This window comes from Oryctolagus cuniculus, chromosome 14, assembly GCF_964237555.1.
Source record: "Oryctolagus cuniculus chromosome 14, mOryCun1.1, whole genome shotgun sequence".
Taxonomy (NCBI): Eukaryota; Metazoa; Chordata; class Mammalia; order Lagomorpha; family Leporidae; genus Oryctolagus; species Oryctolagus cuniculus.
The window spans coordinates 59,325,997-59,347,672 of NC_091445.1; the positions used below are offsets into that span (position 1 = coordinate 59,325,997).

Here is a 21,676-nt window from a genome sequence, read left to right on the forward strand (position 1 = left end):
AAACTAAATAAACGTAGTTCATTTTTTTCTGTGAACAGGTAAAAATGTTACTGCACCTCATATAACTATTGTTACATTTACTTAGGGATACAATAATTCCTAATAAGGTCTTTAGCTTTTGAGGGGGGAAAAGAATGGTATTATTTCATGTAGAAGACATGATGCTTGGGGCATACAGGAAAGTAAAGCACATGGTTTCTTCCTTCAGGGGATTCTAGTTAGGGAGGTAAATTTAAATAACACCTTCAAATTAAATTTGACAAAATTTCATCACTTTCTGATGAATTTAGAAAGATTCAAGTGACAGGTTACGGTGTGCAATGGCAAGTACTTAAAGCAAATATTTTAACTATGAAACCAAGAAGTACCAAATAATAGAAATTATTGACCAATTAAAAAGTCAGAAAGCAAGGGAGCATAATTTGTACTGAATAGCCTCACAGCAACATGAAGGCTATATCCTAGCTGTTGTAGGATTTTTGGGGAAGAAGGATAACAAAATCTAATTAATTAAAAACAGAAAACTGCACAATTAGAGCATCAGAATATGCAGCTTATTTTATTCTACAAGGTGGTACCCTTTTAACATGAGTAGCATATTACCTAATTTTTCTGTGTTTCTCCACAAAACTCAGGATATATTTCGGAAACAGTAACTGCCCAATAAATGGCAGGGAAGTAGAAGTGCTTCTTTTACGGTTTTTTGAAAAAGAGAGTGCTAATTTGACTTTAATCAGAATGTATTGGTTATATGCCAAAAAAATGCCTTCTTAGTTTTTTGGGAAAAATACAGTTTACTCAGTATGAATAAATTGCTTTCACATTTCTTTCAGAAACAATTGCCTTTGAGAGATTAAGTTTGGAGGAACAGCTATAATTTGTCAACATTATTATGTCCTTATCTATAATTCTAACAAACTTGACCAGAATGGAAAATATAAATGATCTGGTTATTGCAAATTATTGTCAACACTGGCCAAAAAATTTAATAACACTATCTTAGTTTTGTATAATGTTTTAATTTCTTCAAAGACTGCAAATAAGCTTTACTGCATTCCTATTTTTAATACTATTATAAAGTAGGGAAGACACCATCATTTCCATTTTATTGTTCCTACTTGGCTGAAGCACAAAGAAACTGAATCAAATCTCAAAGTCTCAAGATTACCTGGAATCTATTCCTAGATTTACTTCTGATTTACCAGTCAAGCTCAGATTCATTCTAATGCCACAGTTAACAACAAAACTGATGCTCTGTCTCCTAGGAATATACCTGTGCTGTGCTCAATGAAGTTGATACTTGAGATAAATCTAGTTAAGACACAGCATTGGAATGCCTTGCCTGTACCTAAGGAAATTACTGAATAAAGAGGCTAACATTTAAAGTATGCTTAAAGAAACTCTGCTGCACATTTCATATAGTAACACCAAAATCATGTATGTAGATTACATTGGAATGAAAACAGTATTTCTTTTAAACTCATCCAAACTTTGAATACTGATTATTTATTACCATAGCATCACAAGAAACTGGCTGATCTTAGAACTGTTGGTTGAAGAGTTGTCATGACAGGAAGCACCAATGCCCCTAATAAATATTTGAAAAGCCTACATTTATTTCTAAGCATAGAATACAAAAAGAGGTCATAACTGTTAATAGTTGGCTCAAGGTATCTCTTAGTGAAAAAGGATTAGTAACTTATTTTCAGGAGGTTCACTCTTACTTCCCTCAGGGATTTTATTGTGCTTTTAAAAGTGTTTTTGTAGCAGTATAATTTTGTTAAAAAGGCAACTTTAACCTAACTTTAATCCCATGCATTCCCAGTCCTTCCTCTCCACAACTGCTTGGATTTAATAAGTGGCTAATTTTAAGTAAAAATAAATTAGATCCAGTAGATAAATCCTTACTTCTTTCAACAAATATTTAAAAATTAATTTTCAAGTTCTTTTAATGTTCATGCCTACCTAAACACAACATAATCCACAGGAAGAAAGTATTTAAATATACCCAATAAAAGTATTTCAGAATTAAGGCTTAGAGTCTTTGAAATTAAATATAGTTTATGCTCTCCTTGTTTAATCTGATTTTCTTCAGTATTTTTTCATTGATTCAACCAGATAGTTTCTTTGAATCTTACCAATGCAGCTTTATACAATTTTAAGAAAAAATGCAAAATATGACAAAATATTTGTTGAAAAAGTAGGTAAAACTTTAATAAAAAGATTTATTAAAAAACAATAATTACCAGAAGGTGAATCTTTTCAAAGGATCCGATTTTTATTCTCAAGGGTCAACTCTTCTGCCCATTTCTCAACACAATGGGTTGTATTAATATATTAATGTAGTCTGGAATGGCTAAGGAAGAGGGATCAACTGAATTGTCTCTTTCACTTCCTTATTTAAAATCATATTTTTTTAAATTCACTTTTAAGAGGTCATAAAATCTCCCACTATAAACATATTAAATGTATCTATAGAATATATTAACAATTTTCTTGTAAGTTTTAAGCAAAGTAAAAAATAGTTTCTTCACAGCATATTTGTTAAAATAATGAAATTAGAAATTGTTATAGTTATAAGTTACACAAGCTTTACCTTGATTTTCTACATATTAAGTCATTCAGAAGACTGATTATAAAAATTAAGTGGTTGAGACTATTTTGTGAATTAGCAGATTTAGAAGCAAATGAGTAAGCAGAAAATTTGCAGTGTTTCAGGGTTTGCATTTACTTATTCATAAACAATACCGTGACTAGATTTAAATGTGAACCGTATGCCTGGTACTATTTTAGGGGCTGGAGATAAAAGAGTAAAACAAAACAAAATAAAATAAAAATCACAGTTTATATTTATAAATGTACTTGTAATTTCCTTTTGGAAAAAGTCAAGAGTGGCGCAACACTTACCAATAATGTCCCTTCAAAGGAAACCATTCCCAGTAGAATCACAGACTCTCAGAATTAAGAGTTTAAAGTTACATAGTACAATAATTAATGTAAAAATGTATTAGTTCATGTGGAAAATTAGGAAACACTGGTTTACATTTCTTATAAAACTGTTTGAAATAAATCTGTGTGACAGAATTCATAACAATCTTTCATTTTGATAATTTTGAAAAGCTAAAAAGATCATCATGCTAGTAGCAAGGAGATTAGAAGATACAGCAAACAGTGAAAACATAAGTATAGCAAGTATTGAACTACTTCTTTATTTAATATCATTTTATTATTTCATTGGCTAGTAATAAATTAAATTTTAAATGCCCCTTTTCCCAGGAAGATAACATGCCTGGCTATAATAGTATTTAAAGCTATGCTCTAGGGCAAGGTACACATGATTTCATTCAATAGGCGAAAAATAAATAGACAAAATGGCCCTAAAATACATTTAATGGTTAAAAATAAAAGGTGGGCTATTAAATTTTTCAAAAAACAAAGAATAACTTATAGCTAAGTGCATAAAGTTAATTATATAGAATGATGAATTTTTATATATGTATGTTTTCATCAAAACACCACCCAGATATAGAACATTATCTCAGCCCTCCAGCAAACTCCTTCTCAGCTTTCCTCTAAATGTAACCAACATTCCAAAGATCAATGCCTTTTATAAACTTACAATTAAAGTAAATGTAGAAAGAATTGTCTCAATCTAAATCTTAAAACTAATTATAGTGTGATGAACTCCACTTGACCTAAGATGGAACTAAATGATGAAGTTTAGTATTAATTACAATATGCAATGTACAGTAGCAATTAAGTCAGATTTATAAGGGAAGACTTTCAGCAAGAGATAATGTTAAAGCTGATCTTCAAGGAAATAGATATTAGCTGGAAGAAAATCAAAGAGGATCTTGCATGAAGGGATACAAAGGAAAGCGAATAATAATTGCATATATAAAATCACAAAAGCATGGAACAGAATAATACATTTGCAGAACTTTAATTGTGTGGCTAGAGCAAAAGATTCAGTGGGGGAAATAGTGAGACAGATAAGCTGCAGAAGTATGAAACAGACTGATCATGAGGACTGGAGGTATTAAAGGAGAAATGGAACTTCATCCTAGACATTGATAAGGAATCATGGCTTGAGTCCAGGCACTCAAGAAGAAAAGAGGCATCATCAGGCATGTATTTTAAGAAATATCACAATGTGAATAATGGATTAGTTATTGAAGACACTGGAGGACTGAGGCAAGAGGTGATTGCTGTAATCCATGACAGGGGGGAAGGTTTGTGGTGGATCCAGACAATGAATGACGAGTGCATGGGAACAAAGGGATTAAATACAAAGGTGTTTAAGAGGTGAAAGTCTATAGCATATATTAACCAGCTGGACTTGGGAGGCAGATGGCTGACTCCTGGTATCTCTGGCATGGGCAATGGTGGTACCCTGCACAGAGACAAGGCACACTTTTCATTATATTTATAGGAGAGACATGGAAAGTTCCAAATGTCCATTGGAAATAAAATATCTAGAAGGCATTTATATAAAACAGTAGGTCCCCCTGCCCACATTTATCCTTATTTGAGACCCTTATTGGATGCCTAAAACCATGGATCATACCAAACCCTACACACACACACACACACACAATTGCTTTCCTACACATACATAGTTTAATTTATTAATTAGGCCCCCTAAAAAGATTAACAACATCACTAATAATGATGTGGAACAATTGTAGCAATATCCTGTGATAAAGTTTATGCAAATATGATCTTTCCCTCTCTCCAAATAGTGTAGCATGCTCACCCTTCTTGTGGTAATGAGGTAACAGTGCTTATGTGAGGAGATGAAGTGAGGTGAATGACACGGGCATTGTGACATAGCATTAGGCTGCTATTAACCTTCGATGATTAAGTTGGAAGTAGGATCACTGAGCCTTGGTGATGCTGGTTGACCTCAAGTAACTGAAACTGAGGAAAGTGAAACTGGGCATAAGGTGGAAGCGTTATAATGGCTATTACTTGGAGATTACCTGTGGTGTATTGTTATTCCCTCAAAAGAAAGAATCACACCATATTAAACAAGGAGATAATTCAAATTTAGCAAATCTGTATTGACACCTACAAAGAGGGAAATTTTCACCTCTGTGAGTATTTTGATGTCTTTAGAATAAGAAGAGAGAGAGGAATACTTTTCCAGTTTTACACAGCCCTTTGGTAAAGGAGGAGTCTGGAATTCATTTTATTTGGCACAAGGCAACATTCTGTTTCTAAGAAACAAAGCCTAGTTGGAAAGGTCTTTTTGGACACCAAGTGATTCTTACCCAGCTCCAGCTTGGTGAGCTCTCTAAATGAACATGAAACACATGGATTAAAATATGTGGGGCTTTTTTTAAGTGAGGAGAAGAGCACTAGATAAAACTGGATATGGAGATTTTAATGAAACCCAGGGCACCACAAGATGTTTGACAAACTCAAACCATGCTAGTCTCACCTAATTTCTAAAGGGCATGTTTGTCTCAAACCATGTGGGTGTTAACACCAAGAGAAGCAACTGTAGGGCAAGAATCTCAGTTCGACAGTCTGAGAGTTGACCCTTCACATTTTTTGGACAGGTATTTTTTTGTTTAATGTATCTTGTGCTATTTCCCAGATTCCAAAGGGCATTTGTGGAACTCAAAAAGTTCAGTAAAACGTATGTATGTGTTTGTGTATATACATATGAAGGGGCTTCAAAAAGTTTATGGAAAAATTGAATTTAAAGATAATGCAAAATTTCCACAAACTATTTGAAGTCTGTAGGTACGTGTGCTTATATACCAATCAGACGTGAAACCCTAGTCAGTCTGTCAGGCTGTTTCTCGATGGCACGGTGCTCAGTACATTGCAGATATTGACTATCTGTCAGCACCTCGCCTCACTGCCCCCGACAGCTTTGCATCTTAGTATCCAAGAACAATCTACCTGCTCTTACTGGAAAAGTTCCTTGAAGAAAACTCATGTTCTTTTTCCAACAGTAGCTTCTCTGCAAAAACTGAAGGCAGAAATTCCTATTATGACACCTAAATGGAGGAGTGGCCTGCAGGGAATATTAACAAATGAGAAATCTCTTGTTTTGTCACTCATTATTTTTGAATTCCATCAGGAGTGAAAAAAAGAGAAAGTCAAATATAAATAGCTGAGAAAAATTACAGTGGATTTTGACTGCAGTGACAGATACCCTATTGGTGTGGACAGCTCACATTAATTACATGGATGGAAACTTTGTTTACTTTTAGTTCATAGATTTTTTTCCAAAAAAAGAGATTATGAGATTTTATATTTCATAAATACACTTAATAATATTTTGTGCATTTTGTCATTATTTTTCCTGATACTCTTGGTGTAAAAATTTTTTATTTTTTAAAACGTGGAAGAGGAACTCTGTACTTAAGTAGACATTGTCTTTTCTTTTCAAAGGAAAAACAAAAACAAAAAATACTATAAATACTTTCTTCACTTACCTGATTTTTAGTTAAGGATTAAATTTCCTTAAAGTAATACATCCCATATTAATGTCAATTAATTCACAATAGCCAAACATTTATTAGTGTTGATCAGTATAAATTATAAAGAAAAGCAGAGGCCAAGTTCAGTATATTTATGGGCTATCCATAAATGTCTCTCTGTTACGAAATCATAAATTGTAACTATTTTTACATGTGAGAATAATATAAATCAAGGTGTTGAATCAAAGGGAATTATTCACTCCTGAGATTCTCTGTTACCATAGAACTTAAAACTTTTCAATGTTTTCCCCTTATCCACAACACCAGGTCCACGCTACTTTTTCATGAAATGAGGATCCCTATGTAATCTCACTTTTCTCCTGCATGGTTGGCAGAGGTACAATTACTTGAGCTATCACCGCTGCCTTGCAGGTTCTACATTGACACGAAGCTGGATCAGGAATATGGGAAGTAGGGATCTTAATCATCAGGCTAAATGCCCACTATCTCCTTTGATTTTTACTAAAGAAAAAGACGTTTGTTTTGCTTTAAGCAGAAACTCTTGATAATATGTAATAATCAAAGCACAATTTTATTAATTTAAGTAATTTATCTTGGATTTATATAACCTATCATTGTCTTTATTTTTTTGGCAAATGTGAAATAATTGAAACTTGAAAATTATTGATCATCAAAATAAAGAAAGTAACAGCTTTATTTATGAAGCCATGGTGGTATCATAATCCTTCGAGCCAATTTAATTAAATAATATGATTAACCAAATTCTGGGAACTCATAGAATAAAATAAACATGTAGGCGCTATGCTGTGCTCTGTGGCTTCAAGAGCCCACAGCACATGTTCTATAACTGATCTTATCATATTACAGAATTCCATGCTCAAGAGCAGAAATGAATTCCAGACATTTTCCTTCAATCTGGTAGTATACTGGAATCACCCAAGTGCACCCAAGTGATTTCAAACTTTTTTTTTTCAAATCAAACATGCATATAAGCAACACACAGTATATTCTTTACCTAGATTCACCAGTTCCTTAGTATTTTATCAACTTGAGTTCTCTTGCTTTTCTGCACTATTGTCACTTTTTTAAACATTTTATTTTATTTTTTTATTTTTATTTTTTGACAGGCAGAGTGGATAGTGAGAGAGAGAGACAGAGAGAAAGGTCTTCCTTTTGCTGTTGGTTCACCCTCCAATGGCCGCCACGGCTGGCGCGCTGCGGCCGGCGCACCGCGCTGATCCGATGGCAGGAGCCAGGTACTTTTCTCCTGGTCTCCCATGGGGTGCAGGGCCCAAGCACTTGGGCCATCCTCCACTGCACTTCCTGGGCCACAGCAGAGAGCTGGCCTGGAAGAGGGGCAACTGGGACAGAATCCAGCGCCCCGACCGGGACTAGAACCTGGTGTGCCGGTGCTACTAGGTGGAGGACTAGCCTATTGAGCCGCGGCGCCGGCCTAAACTTTTTATTATTAATTTTAAATTTACAAAAAATATTTTCAGGTATAAGTTCCCAAATACCCTACACCCTATTTCCCCTATGACCATCTCATATTAGCATATTTGTCACAAGGAATGAAACAGAGCAGCTTCCTCTATTACTTTACTAAAATTAAATTTTTTCATATTATTTTTATTCTTATATTGTTACCATTTGTTGGATCATTTAAAATTACAGACATCACAGCTAGAATAGATGCTGTTTTCTGATAGCTATTTTCTTCCTCCCCCTTTAGAATCAAACCAGTAATTATTTTCATCACCTGAGAGTTATGGCAAAGATTCTCACCGAGTCCCGTTCTGGAATATGTTCTTGGCTAGAGACACCTACATTGATGACCCTATCCCTGGAGCAGTCACATTCAATGGCTGGCCTGTGTCAGGATATAATGTTCACCGCAGTTGCCCCAAATTCAGCACAACTATACAAGGTCATCTTAGTTTCAGAGCTCCCTCTACCATGAGCTGTGTTCTTTGCCAGGGCATCGTCGCACCTCTGCTCTCTATCTAAACTGCTTCCTCATTCCCCCACTAGTGTTGGCTCCTCATGAACCACGTGATGAACTCAACCTGGGACAACACTTAAATAATTTAGTATAATTAGATTGATTATATAACATACAAGATTTTTATACAACTATAATAGTAATTATAACAAATAAATATAACAAATAAATTCAGGAAATATAACACTGATGCAATATCATAATCAAAAAGGTCACACAAAGTTTTACCCATTATCCTAGAGCTATCATTTATAGCAATTTTAATTTATTTTTTCTAATTCAGTATCAATTGCAGAACTACACATTTTATTTAGTTGTCATGCTGTTTAAACTACTAATTCTAAATATCTCTTAAATTTTTCTTTGCTTTTCCTTACAGTGACATTTTTCAAGAATATAGATAAGTTATTTTGTAGAAAATCACTTAATTTGGATTTGTTAGATTGTTTTCTTAGGATGAGATTTAGTATTTGTGCTTCATGATTAATGAGTTGGCCACACAGCTATTTATAATTTTGAAAATTATACAACTAATTACCAAAGATCTGAAAATTTCTACTGTCTTTAATTGAAATACTTGGCATAGTAGGCAATCTTCACCATAATAACTAATATGCCAAAGCTATGCTATAGGATCATAATGTATTTCTTTTGAGGACATTTAAAGCAGTAATTAGCTATGCAGAGTTGAGCTTGTGCCAACACTACAGTGCATTTAGCTAGATCAACAACTGCATAAATAGTCATGGTCTCTGCATGACTAACCAAACAGATAACCGGAACCATATCACATTTCCTGTCTGATGATGTCAGATTTCTTTTGACACTAATTAAAAGATGCAATCTGAAGTCAGAAATATTGAAGTGTGGAGATGACACTGTTCATTTTATGGTGAAATAATGTGCTAAAGCAGAGGATGGCCCAAGTGCTTGGGCCCCTGCACCCCTGTGGAAGACCTGGAAGCAGCTCCTGGCTCTTGCCTTCAGCCTGGCCCAGCCCGGCTATTGAGGTCATTTGGGAAGTGAACCAGAAGGGGGACCATCTCTTTCCTTCTCTCCATCTCTCTTTCTGTAACTCTGACTTTCAAATACATAAATAAATCTTTTAAAAAATAATAAATATTTTTAAAGGCAGCATTTTCCCTCCCTATTCAAAAGAATCTTCAGGGGTTGGTGTTGTGGTGTAGTGGCTTATGCTGCCGCCTGCAATGCCAGCATCCCATCTGCCTTTCAAATATATAAATAAATTCTTAAAAAAAAAGAAACCATGGGCTAAGTACTATATTAATCTTAATACTCCAACTTACATAATCTTTATAATAGTTCCATGAGATAGTTATTAATCATAATTCCATTTTACTGATGAGAAAACTCAAGCTCAGAGAATATAAGTAACTTTCCTAAGATTACATAGTGGGCAAATGGGGAAGCCAGGATACAAACAAATCTGTTTATTTTACACCACATTATGCAAGTTCTTTCTCTTGTGTAGCCTTTCTCTAATATGAGATTCATAATTCAGATTCAATACACTTATTTAAGAATCCTGGGGTATCTACCTGACTCTACCCACAAACAAATTCCTCAGGTGCCAACTGGGGATTGAGAACTATGTTTAACATTCTTTTTTTTTAACTTTTATTTAGTAAATATACATTTCCAAAGTATATCTTATGGATTACAATGGCTTCCCCCCCCCCATAACTTCCCTCCCATCGCAACCCTCCCATCTCCCATTCCCTCTCCTATTCCATTCACATCAAGATTCATTTTCAATTATCATTATATAAAGAAGATCATTTTAGTATATATTAAGTAAAGACTTCATCAGTTTGCACCCACATAGAAACACAAAGTGTAAAATACTGTTTCAGTACTAGTTATAGCATTAATACACATTGAAGAACACATTAAGGAGAGAGATCCTACATGAGGAGTAAGTGCACAGTGACTCCTGTTGCTGACTTAACAAATTGACACTCTTGTTTATGGCATCAGTAATCACCCTAGGCTCTTGCCATGAGTTCCTAAGGCTATGGAAGCCTTTTGATTTCGCGGACTTTGATCTTATTTAGACAAGGTCATAGTCAAAGTGGAAGTTCTCTCCTCCCTTCAGAGAAAGGTACCTCCTTCTTTGATGACCCCGTTCTTTCCTCTGGGATCTCACTCGCAGAGATCTTTCATTTAGGTCTTTTTCTTTTTTCTTTTTTTTTTGTTTCCCAGAGTGTCTTGGCTTTCCATGCCTAAAATACTCTCATGGGCTCTTCAGCCAGATCCAAATGCCTTAAGGGCTAATTTTGAGGCCAAAGTGCTGTTTAGGGCATCCGCCATTCTATGGGTCTGCTGTGTACCCCGTTTCCCATGTTGGATTGTTCTCTCCTTCTTAATTGTATCAGATAGTATTAGCAGACACTAGTCTTGTTTATGTGATCTCTTTGACTCTTAGACCTATCATTATGATCAATTGTGAACTGAAATTGATCACTGGGACTAGTGAGATGGCATTGGTACATGCTACCTTGATTGGATTGAATTGGAATCCCCTGGCACATTTCTTACTCTACTGTTTGGGGCAAGTCAGCTTGAGCATGTCCCAAATTGTACATCTCCTCCCTCTCTTATTCCCACTCTTACATTTAACAGGGATCACTTTTCAGTTAAATTTAAACACCTAAGAATAATTGTGTGTTTATTACAGAGTTCAACTAATAGTATTAAGTAGAACAAAAAAAAACACTAAAAGGAATAAAGTATTAAATTATACATCAACAGTCGGGACAAGGGCTGATCAAGTCACTGTTTCTCTTCAATTCCATTTCACTTCAACAGGGTTCCTTTTTGGTGCTTCGTTAGTTTTGACCAATCAGGGAGAACATATGATATTTGTCCCTTTGGGACTGGCTTAATTCACTCAGCATGATGTTTTCCAGATTCCTCCATCTTGTTGCAAATGACCGGATTTCATTGTTTTTACTGCTGTATAGTATTCTAAAGAGTACATATCCCATAATTTCTTTATCCAGTCTACTGTTGATGGGCATTTGGGTTGGTTCCAGGTCTTAGCTATTGTGAATTGAGCTGCAATAAACATTAAGGTGCAGACTGCTTTTTTATTTGCCAATTTAATTTCCTTTGGGTAAATTCCAAGGAGTGGGATGGCTGGGTTGTATGGTAGGGTTATATTCAGGTTTCTGAGGAATCTCCAGACTGTCTTCATTGTGGCTTTACCAATTTGCATTCCCACCAACAGTGGGTTAGTGTCCCTTTTTCCCCACATCCTCGCCAGCATCTATTGTTGGTAGATTTCTAAATGTGAGCCATTCTCACCAGGTGAAGTTAAACCTCATTGTGGTTTTGATTTGCATTTTCCTGATTGCTAGTGATCTTGAACATTTTTTCATGTGTCTGTTGGCCCTTTGGATTTCCTCTTTTGAAAAATGTCTATTGAGGTCCTTGGCCCATCTCTTAAGTGGGTTGTTGGTTTTGTTGTTGTGGAGTTTCTTGATTTCTTTGTAGATTCTGGTTATCAACCCTTTATCTGTTGCATAGTTTGCAAATATTTTTTCCCATTCTTTCCCATTCTGTCGGTTGCCTCTTCACTTTCCTGACTGTTTCTTTTGCAGTACAGAAACTTCTCAATTTGATGCAATCCCAAATGTTCATTTTGGCTTTGACTGCCTGTGCTTCTGGGGTCTTTTCCAAGAAGTCTTTACCGGTATCTATATCTTGCAGGGTTTCTCCAATGTTCTCTAGTAACTTGATGGTGTCAGGTCGTAGATTTAGGTCTTTAATCCATGTTGAGTGGATTTTTGTGTAAGGTGAAAGTAGGGGTCTTGCTTCATGCTTCTGCACGTGGAAATCCAATTTTCCCAGCACCATTTATTGAATAGACTGTCCTTGCTCCTGGGATTGGTTTTGGATCCTTGAGCAAATATAAGTTGGCTGTAGATGTTTGGATTGATTTCTGGTGTTTTAATCCTGTTCCATTGGTTTATCCATCTGGTTCTGTACCAGTACCATGCTGTTTTGATAACAACAGCCCTGTAGTATGTCCTGAAATCTGGTATTGTGATGTCTCCGGCTTTGTTATGTTGTACAAGATTGCTTTAGCTATTCGAGGTCTCCTGTGTCTCCATATGAATTTCAGCATCATTTTTTCTAGATCTGAGAAGAATGTCTTCGGTATCTTGATTGGTATTGCATTGAATATATAAATTGCTTTTGGAAGAATGGACATTTTGATGATGTTGATTCTTCCAATCATGAGCTTGGAAGATTTTTCCATTTGTTGGTATCCTCTTCTATTTCTTTCTTTAAGATTTTGTAATTTCATCATAGAGATCTTTAACATCCTTGGTTAAGTTTATTCCTTTGTATTTGATTGTTTTTGTGGCTAATGTGAATGGGATTGATCTTAGAAGTTTTTCCTCAGCCATGGCATTGTCTGTATATACAAAGGCTGTTGATTTTTGTGCGTTGATTTTATATCCTGCTACTTTACCAAACTCTTCTATGAGTTCCAATATGTGGGGAGCAACCCGGACTAGACTAAGTTACTGGAATTAAGACTTATTCTATGCATCTGCTCTCCCACAATATGGCGCTGAGAAGGGAGAAACAGCTTCTACGCAGCTGCCTCCAGTTCAACCAATAAACTGTAGGACCTGCTCCTGATTGGAGGAGAGCAGCGTACTCGGCGTGTGGGTAGCAGAGCACGGATTGGTGGAAAAGGACTATAAAGGAGGAGAGAGAGAACATGCACGAGGAACATCTAAGGGGAACATCTATCTGAAGGAACACCTGTGCAGCCCCCGAGAGAGCCGGCCGGCGGTGTGCCGCTCCCCCACGGAAGTGGGGAATGTGGCAGGGGGAACCGCCCTTCCACGGAGGTGGAAGGGACAGTAGCCAATCCGGGAAGAACCAGCAGCAAACCCGGGGAGGGCCAAGCAGACAAAAGAACAGCGCAGGGTCCTGTGTCGTTCCTCCACGAAGAGGGGGAGCGACACAATAGTCTCTTAGTAGAGTTCAATGGATCCCCTAAATAAGAATCATATCATCTGCAAACAGGGATAGTTTGAGTTCTTTCTTCCCAATTTGTATCCCTTTAATTTCTTTTTCTTGCCTAATAGCTCTGGCTAAAACTTCCAGAACTATATTGAATAGCAGTGGTGAGAGTGGGCATCCCTATCTGGGACCAGATCTCAGTGGAAATGCTTCCAGCTTTTCCCCATTCAATAGGATGTTGGCCGTGGGTTTTTCATAAATTGCTTTGATTGTATTGAGGAATGTTCCTTCCATACCCAGTTTGCTTAGAGTTTTCATCATGAATGGGTGTTGTATTTTATCAAATGCTTTCTCTGCATCTATTGAGATAATCATATTGTTTTTCTTCTGCAGTTTGTTAATGTGGTTTATCACATTTATTGATTTGGTCTGGGTGGATGATCTGATGATTGATGTTGCATTTTATTGGCGAGAATTTTATTGAGAATTTTTGCATATATGTTCATCAGGGACATTGGTCTGTAATTCTCTTTCAATGCTGCATCTTTTTCTGGCTTAGGAATTAAGGTGATGCTGGCTTCCTAGAAAGAATTTGGGAGGATTCCCTCTTTTTCAATTGCTCTGAATAGTTTGAGAAGAATTGGAGTTAGTTCTTCTTTAAATGTCTGGTAGAATTCAGCAGTGAATCCATCTGGTCCTGGGCTTTTCTTTGTTGGGAGGGCCTTTATTACTGTTTCAATTTCTGTCTCAGTTATGGGTGTGTTTAGGTTTTCTATGTTTAACATTTTGAAAGGCAGAGAAAAAAATGATAGAAGTATACTGCCTTTCAATCAATGTGCTACTTTGAATAAAAAATTACAAATGTAAATGAAAATATGCATCAAAGTATTAAATTGTACATGACTGTCCTGAAGAAGTTCAGAGAAGGAAACATGACTTCAAGCTAGAATTAATTATTGAAGTATATATAAACACATTGTCCCAGTTTTTCAACAATATTTGATGGCCTCACTAATAAGGGACAATGGATAATGACAGGAAGAAACCAAGAGTTCACATGAAAGAAAAGAAGTCAATCTATTGAACTAAAAATGCCATTTTACGGAAATGGAAGACCTAGAGAAAAAGAAAAAAAATATTTAGATTCTATTATTGGTTGAATTGTGTGTCCCTCTTCTTGCCAACTCATGTGTTAAAGTCTTAACCCCCAGTACCACAGAATGGTAAGTGTTATTTGTAGAGAGGGATTTTAAAGAGGTAATTAAGCTAAAATGACTGTATTAGGGGACAGGTGTTTGTTGTGTCAGTTAAAGGCATTTTGAGACACATCCCATGTTGGAGTGCATGGATTCCAGCTTTTTGCTAATGCTCACCTTGGGAAGCAACAGATGATGGCTCAAGTGGTTGTGTCCCCACCATCCACTTGGGAGGCCTGAAAAGAGCCACAGGTTCCTGACTTGGGCGTGGCCCAACTCTGGCTGTTGTGGGCATTTTGAGAATGAACTAGCAGATGTGAGATCTATCTCTTTTTCTAAGAAATGAAAGTAAGAAAATAATTATTTTAGAAAAAGGACTTGCAAAAAGGAGGCCATTAGGGTAGATCCCAATCTAGTAAATCTGGTATCCTCATAAGAGAAAATTCGTACACATCCATGTACTGAAAGGAGACAATGCGCAAATTCAGGGAGAAAACTGCCATCTTCAGGTCACAGCTTGAGGCCTGAAACAGATCCTTCTTTCACAGCCCTGAACAGGAAACAATCCTGCCTGCACCTCGATTTCAGACTTCTGGGTTCCAGCACTGCGAGACAGCAAATTTGTTTTGTTTAAGCCACCTAGTCTTTGGTATTCTGGTACGGGAGCTCTAGAAAACTAGGAAAAGTTCTCATCAAATTCTGATTTTGCTACATAAAATGTGTAAGTGAAAGTAGTATAAGGAATACTGAAAGTTGAGCATTTTTTTCTCCCACACAAATTCCAGCAAGGCAATAATGTTTAATACACTGTCTGGTGAATTGGGAGATCTCTTGAAAGAAATAAGAACCTCCAATACCCGAAAGGGATAAAGTGAGTCATCACCACTGCCTGTGAATGAAAAATAAGTGCTCTGAGAAAACACATGTAAAAAAATGACACCATGTGGATTAAATAGGGAAACACAAGTGTGCACAAATTGCATGTTTCCCCTGCACCAATTATAAATGTTAGATAAATCTGATTATAAATCCTTACTGTTGCTTTTCTCTAGATCCTGTATCTTACCCATAGTTTGTATGACAAAATACTTTTTTCTTATGACTTCATTATAGCAATCCAGTTTTACTACAAGAAAAAAACACCTTGGAATCACATTCTTTTTGGTCTGAAAAACTAAATTCAGCTCAACTGAGTTTCGGTTATTTCAAGTAATATTTGATCACAAATTCTATCAAAATATCAGCTCATTCAGTTTCATGCTCTCTAAGCCATCTCCCATTCCATCAAAGTTACTGTTCCAGAATAGAGATTCCATTATTCCCTTTCTGTGTTTGAAGACCATTATCAGTTACTCACCACTTGTCTGCTGAAGCCCAAAGCTTCTACACTGGTGGAACTTGGAAACACTAGACTCATCTTCAGTCTGGCCTCAATCATGCCATAAACTTTATTTACTGAAAATATCTTCATTGTCCAGACACTGTTTGCACAACCCTCTACTCATGCCACTACCATTGTACGTTGTGTAAATGCTGGTTAATAAGTCTGGCTTGTAATACATCAGATTACAACCACCTCATGGTCAAAGACATGGTCCTCTCCTGTTTTTCAGTATCTGTAGTACAGTGGCTCAGAGGTAAGTCATCCATGATTCACTCATGATGCAACCTCTAAGGGAGAACTTACCCTGAGTCCCTTAAGCTAACACAGGAATTCTGTCTCCCTACCCCACTTCCTGTTCTCTTGCCCTGCTTTACTTTTCTTGTTACACTTACTGGCATCAAACATATGACATGCATTCACACATTCTATAGTTTATTTTCTCATTCTTTCCACTTGAAAGTAAACTGTAAAAAAGCCAGGACCTGGGTCCATCAGTGTTCTATTCACTGCTCTATTTGGCACACTGCAGACATTCAGTGAACATCTTTTGATTAAGTGAATAAATTCAGCAAATATTCATGAAAAACATAGTGTGTGCCATGATGTAGTCTAGAGTTAAGGAATCCACCAAGGAACAAAACAGTCTTTTCTCTAAGGGACATCAGTACTCTTCAGTAGCAAATAATTAAGAAAACAGAGCTTGTGCTTTATAGACCTTCAGGTGGTGAGAGTAGGTGCTCAATTACAATCTCTGCAATTGAACAGAACTTACATTGATTTCAGTATTCACAAATACTTAGTGTGAAAGTTACGTTTTTTCAAGTTTAGCTAATCCTTAACAAAATATAATGTATGCATTGATTAAATTTTAAAATATTAAAGTCTATAAGAGGATGAGCTATGTAAAAGCATGACAATGTAATACTTCCTTAGTAGTGAAAACAAATATTTTAAAATATTTATTTTTCATTTTATTTGAAAGGAAGAGAAACAAAGACACAGAGAGCTCTTCTATCCACTGGTTCACTCACCAAATGTCTGCAACTGAGGGGGCCAAAGACAGGAGCCTGGAACTCAACCCAGGTGTTCTACATGGCTGGCAGGGACCCAAATATGAGCCATCACTTGCTGCCTCTGAGGGTATACATTTGCAGGAAGCTAGAATCCAAATCAAAGCTGAGACTTGAACCCAGGCACTCAAATAGGATGTGCACCCCAAGAAGCATCTAATAACTGAGCCAAAACACACTCCCAAATTATGTGTTGTTTTTAATTTTTTATTTTTAAAAAATCTTTAAATTTTTAGTTAGTTTTTAACGGACCCAATATGATTTCTAGATACAATTCTAAGAACCTAATGGTATTCCCTTCTTCCCTCCCTCCCTCCCTCTTTTTCCATTTCTCTTTTTTTTTCTTTTAGTTTCTGAGATAACATATTTTAAAATTACATTACAGTGAAAAGGCTTAATGTGTCACCAAATAGAAAGTTTAACAAATAAAAAGCAAAAAGACCAAAGTTCAGTGAGAATACAGACAATGGCTATATACAAGAATTGAGTGGAAAAATGACTACTTCACCTATATGCAGTAAATTTTAAAGTAATCACAGATCCTTAAAACTACAGAATTATAATATTCTTAACCATTGGTTTGAAAAAGTTATAAAGTAAATTTTAAAAAACTGTATTCTCAGCAATACTGAAACATACAGTCAATTTCTTTTTTTCTTTTTTTTTTTAACTTTTAGTTCCCACATATAATGGAGAACTTGCAGTATTTCTCTTTCTGATTCTAACTTATTTCACTCAACATGATGTCCTCTAATTGTGTCCATTTTACTGCAAATGGTAGAATTTCATTATTTTTATGGCTGAATCATGTTCTATTGTGCATATATATATACACACACACACACATACCTATTTTCCTTATTCATTATCTGATAATGGACAACTAGTTTTGGCTACAGTGACAGTGCTGCTATAAACATGGTGGTTCAGGTATCTCTTTGATAAACTGTGTTCAAGTTTTTTGGGGATATACTTTATAATGGAATTGCCCAATCAAATGGAAAGTCTATTTCTAGTTTTTTAAAGAAATCTCTACACTGTTTTCCTCAGTGGCTGCACTAATTTTCATTCCTATCAACAGTGTATAAGTATTCCCTTTTGTCCATAAAATTTTAAAATGTGTTAGTCAAGAGATGCAAAATCAAGTTTCATTATGAATATAATACAAGTAAAGGATACTATATGAAGCATAATAGTAAAAAACATTTGCTAAAAATAGCTTCAATTAATGCTTTTTATATAATACCATGAAGGGATAAATATGGGCAGAATTTTCATAGTATGTGTATCTCAGCTTAATAAGAATAACATTTGGTGTATATATACTACATGGACATACATTGATGTAAGGGATATTAATGATCTGTTTACATATTGCTATGTTAGAAGAACTAAGCTCTCTTGTATCATAATTTGGTAACTGATATATAAACATCTATATTTGTTATCATTTGGAATCAGAAATCTGATCTTTTATATAACCAAAGAGTATTTAATAGTATCTTTGATTTTAAATTGGACCATGGTTAAAGTAGGAAAAATTCTTTATCATGACCTATACTATTGAATAATTCCATTTCTGATCAGGCTGGTCCAGAGGAAAAGGTATAGGAAGAGCAACCTGAGAAGGGTAGTTTGTGAGACTGTGGACTGGTGGCTCAGATTTGGAATCATTGGTTAGAAAGGGCAATTATCCAATACCAATCAAAATACCAAAGACATTCTTCTCAGATCAAAATGATGCTGAAATACATTTGGAAACACAAGAGACCTCAGATAGCTAAAGCAATCTTGTGTAACAAAAATAAAGCCAGAAGCATCACAATACCAGATTTCAGGACATACTACAATGCAGTTACAATCAAAACAGCCTGGGGCTGGTATAAAAACAGATGCATAGACCAATGGAACAGAATAGAAATGCCAGAAATCAATCCAATCATCTACAACCAACTTATATTCGACCAAGGAGCTAAAACCATTCCTTGGAGTAAGGACAGTCTCTTCAACAAATGGTACTGGGAAAACTGGATTTCCACATGCAGAAATATGAAACAAGTCCCCTATTTTACACCTTACACAAAAATCCATTCAAAATGGATTAAAGGCCTAAATCTATGACCCAATACCATCAAATTACTAGAGAGCATTGGGGAAACCCTGCAAGACATCAGCCTAGACACAGAGTTCCTGGAAAAGACCCCGGAGGCAAAGGCAATAAAAACCAAGATTAATAAGTGGGATTACAGAACCTTCTGTACAGCAAAAGAAATAGTTAGGAAAGTAAAGAGGCAATCAACAGAATGGGAGAAATTATTTGCTAACCATGCAAGTGATAAAGGATTAATAACCAGAATATATAAAGCTATCAAAAAACTCAACAACAGCAAAGCAAACAACCCAGTTAAGAAGTAGGCAAAGGACTTAAATAGAGATTTCTCAAAAAAGGAAATACAAATGACCTACATACACATGAAAAACTGCTCAGGATCACTAGCCATCAGGAAGATGCAAATCAAAACCACAATGAGGGGCCAGCGCCGTAGCTCACTTGGCTAATCCTCTGCCTGCGTTGCCGGCATCCCATGTAGGTGCTGGGTTCTAGTCCCGGCTGCTTCTCTTCTGGTCCAGCTCTCTGCTGTGGCCCAGGAGGGCAGTGGAGGATGGCCTGGGTGTGTGGGCCCCTGCACCCACATGGGAGACCAGGAAGAAGCACCTGGCTCCTGGCTTTGGATCGACACAGTGCCAGCCATGGTGGCCATCTGGGGAGAGAACCAGTGGAGGGAAGACCTTTCTCTCTGTCTCTCTCTCTCTCAATGTCTACAACTCTACCTGTCAAATAATAAAAAAAAAAAACCCACAATGAGGTTTCACCTCATCCAGTTAGAACAGCTTTCAAACAGAACTCAACAAACAACAAATGCTGGTGAGGATGTGGGGAAAAAGGTACCCTAATCCACTGTTGGTGGGAATGCAGACTGGTAAGACCACTATGGAAGACAGTTTGGAGATACCTCAGAAATCTGAATATAACCCTACCATATGACCCATCCATGCCACTTCTCAGAATTAACCCAAAGGAAATCAGCTACTCTATATTTATTGCAGCTCGATTCACAATAGCCAAGACGTGGAATCAACCTAAATGCACATAAACGGAAGACTGGATGAATAAACTATGGGATATATACTCTATGGAATACTGCACAGCAGCTAAAAAAATAAAATCTGGTCATTTAAAGCTAAATGAATGAATCTGGAAAATATCATACTTAGTGAAATGAGCCAGTCCCAAATGGACAAATATAATATGTTCTCCCTGATCTGTGACAACTAACAGAGCACCTAAAAAGAAACCTGTAGAGTGAAACAGACACTGTGAGAAGCAATTACTTGAGAAGCCATTGTCTCGACTCTTGAGGAACACATAATTATTTCACTTTATCTATTTTTTATTCTTTTTTCTTTTTCTTTTTTTCAATTGAAAATAGATCCCAGTTAAAAATAAGAGTGGGAATGAGAGAGGGAGGAGCTGTACAGATCAGCACACATTCCCACAGACCTACCCCTAAGGGTGAAGCTAAAAATTTGCCATGGGATTCCAAATCCCATTAAGCTGAGTGGTACTAATCCATCTTATGTGATAAAGTGATCATATTAAGTATGGAATTGATCATATAGATAAGCCCATAAGTCTAGGGGGATCACATAAATAAGACCAAGTGCCTGGTAATAATAAACAGAATTACAAAGGTGAGAAAGTTCCAACATGGAAAGCAGTCCACACAGCAGACTCATAGAATAACAAACACCCTAACCAGCACTCTGACCTCAGAATCAGCCCCTAAGTCCTGACTGAAAACACTATGAGAGCATTTTAGGCATGGAAAGCCAAGACATAGTGGCAAAAATGATTCTGCATGAGGATCTCTGTGAGTGAGAACCCAGTGGAAAGAAGGGGCCATTAAAGAAGGAGGTGCCTTTCTGCAGAAAGGAGAGAACTTCCACTTTGCATATGGCCCTGTCTAAAAACCGACAGAGTTTGTGAACTCAAAAGGCTTCCATAGCCTTGGCAGCTCATGTCAACAGCCTTGGGTGATCACTGACATCATAAATAAGAGTGTTAATTGTTAAATCAAAAACAGGAGTCACTGTGCACTAGGCCCCCATGCTGGACCTCTGTCCTTAATAAGTTGTACGAGAATTAATGGTAAAATCTCTTCAAACTGTACTTTATACTTTGTATGTCTGTGTGGGTACAAATAGTTGAAATCTCTCTTTGGTAAAGAATTGGTCTTCTGTATATAAACTCAATTAAAAACGAAGATTAATGGAAAATGGAATGGGAGAGGGAGAGGGAGGTGAGATGGGAGTGCAGGTGGGAGGGTGGGTATGGAGGGAAGGAACACTATATCCCTAAAAGCTGTACACATGAAAATTTGTATTCATTACATAAAAACCTTCAAAAAAAAAAAAAAGAAAGGCCAATTATCATGAATTACTAGGGACAAGAAATTTAAAGGATTTTAAATGAAATAATGAAAAATGAAGAAATATAAGTA

General features: G+C 36.3%; 1 protein-coding gene across 1 annotated transcript in view; it reads left to right on the forward strand.

Annotated features, from left to right (window-relative positions):
- Positions 1-21,676, forward strand: part of LOC138845174 (large ribosomal subunit protein uL23-like) — a 1,058,548-nt gene that overhangs the window by 541,679 nt on the left and 495,193 nt on the right. The gene's annotated exons all lie outside the window — the stretch shown is intronic.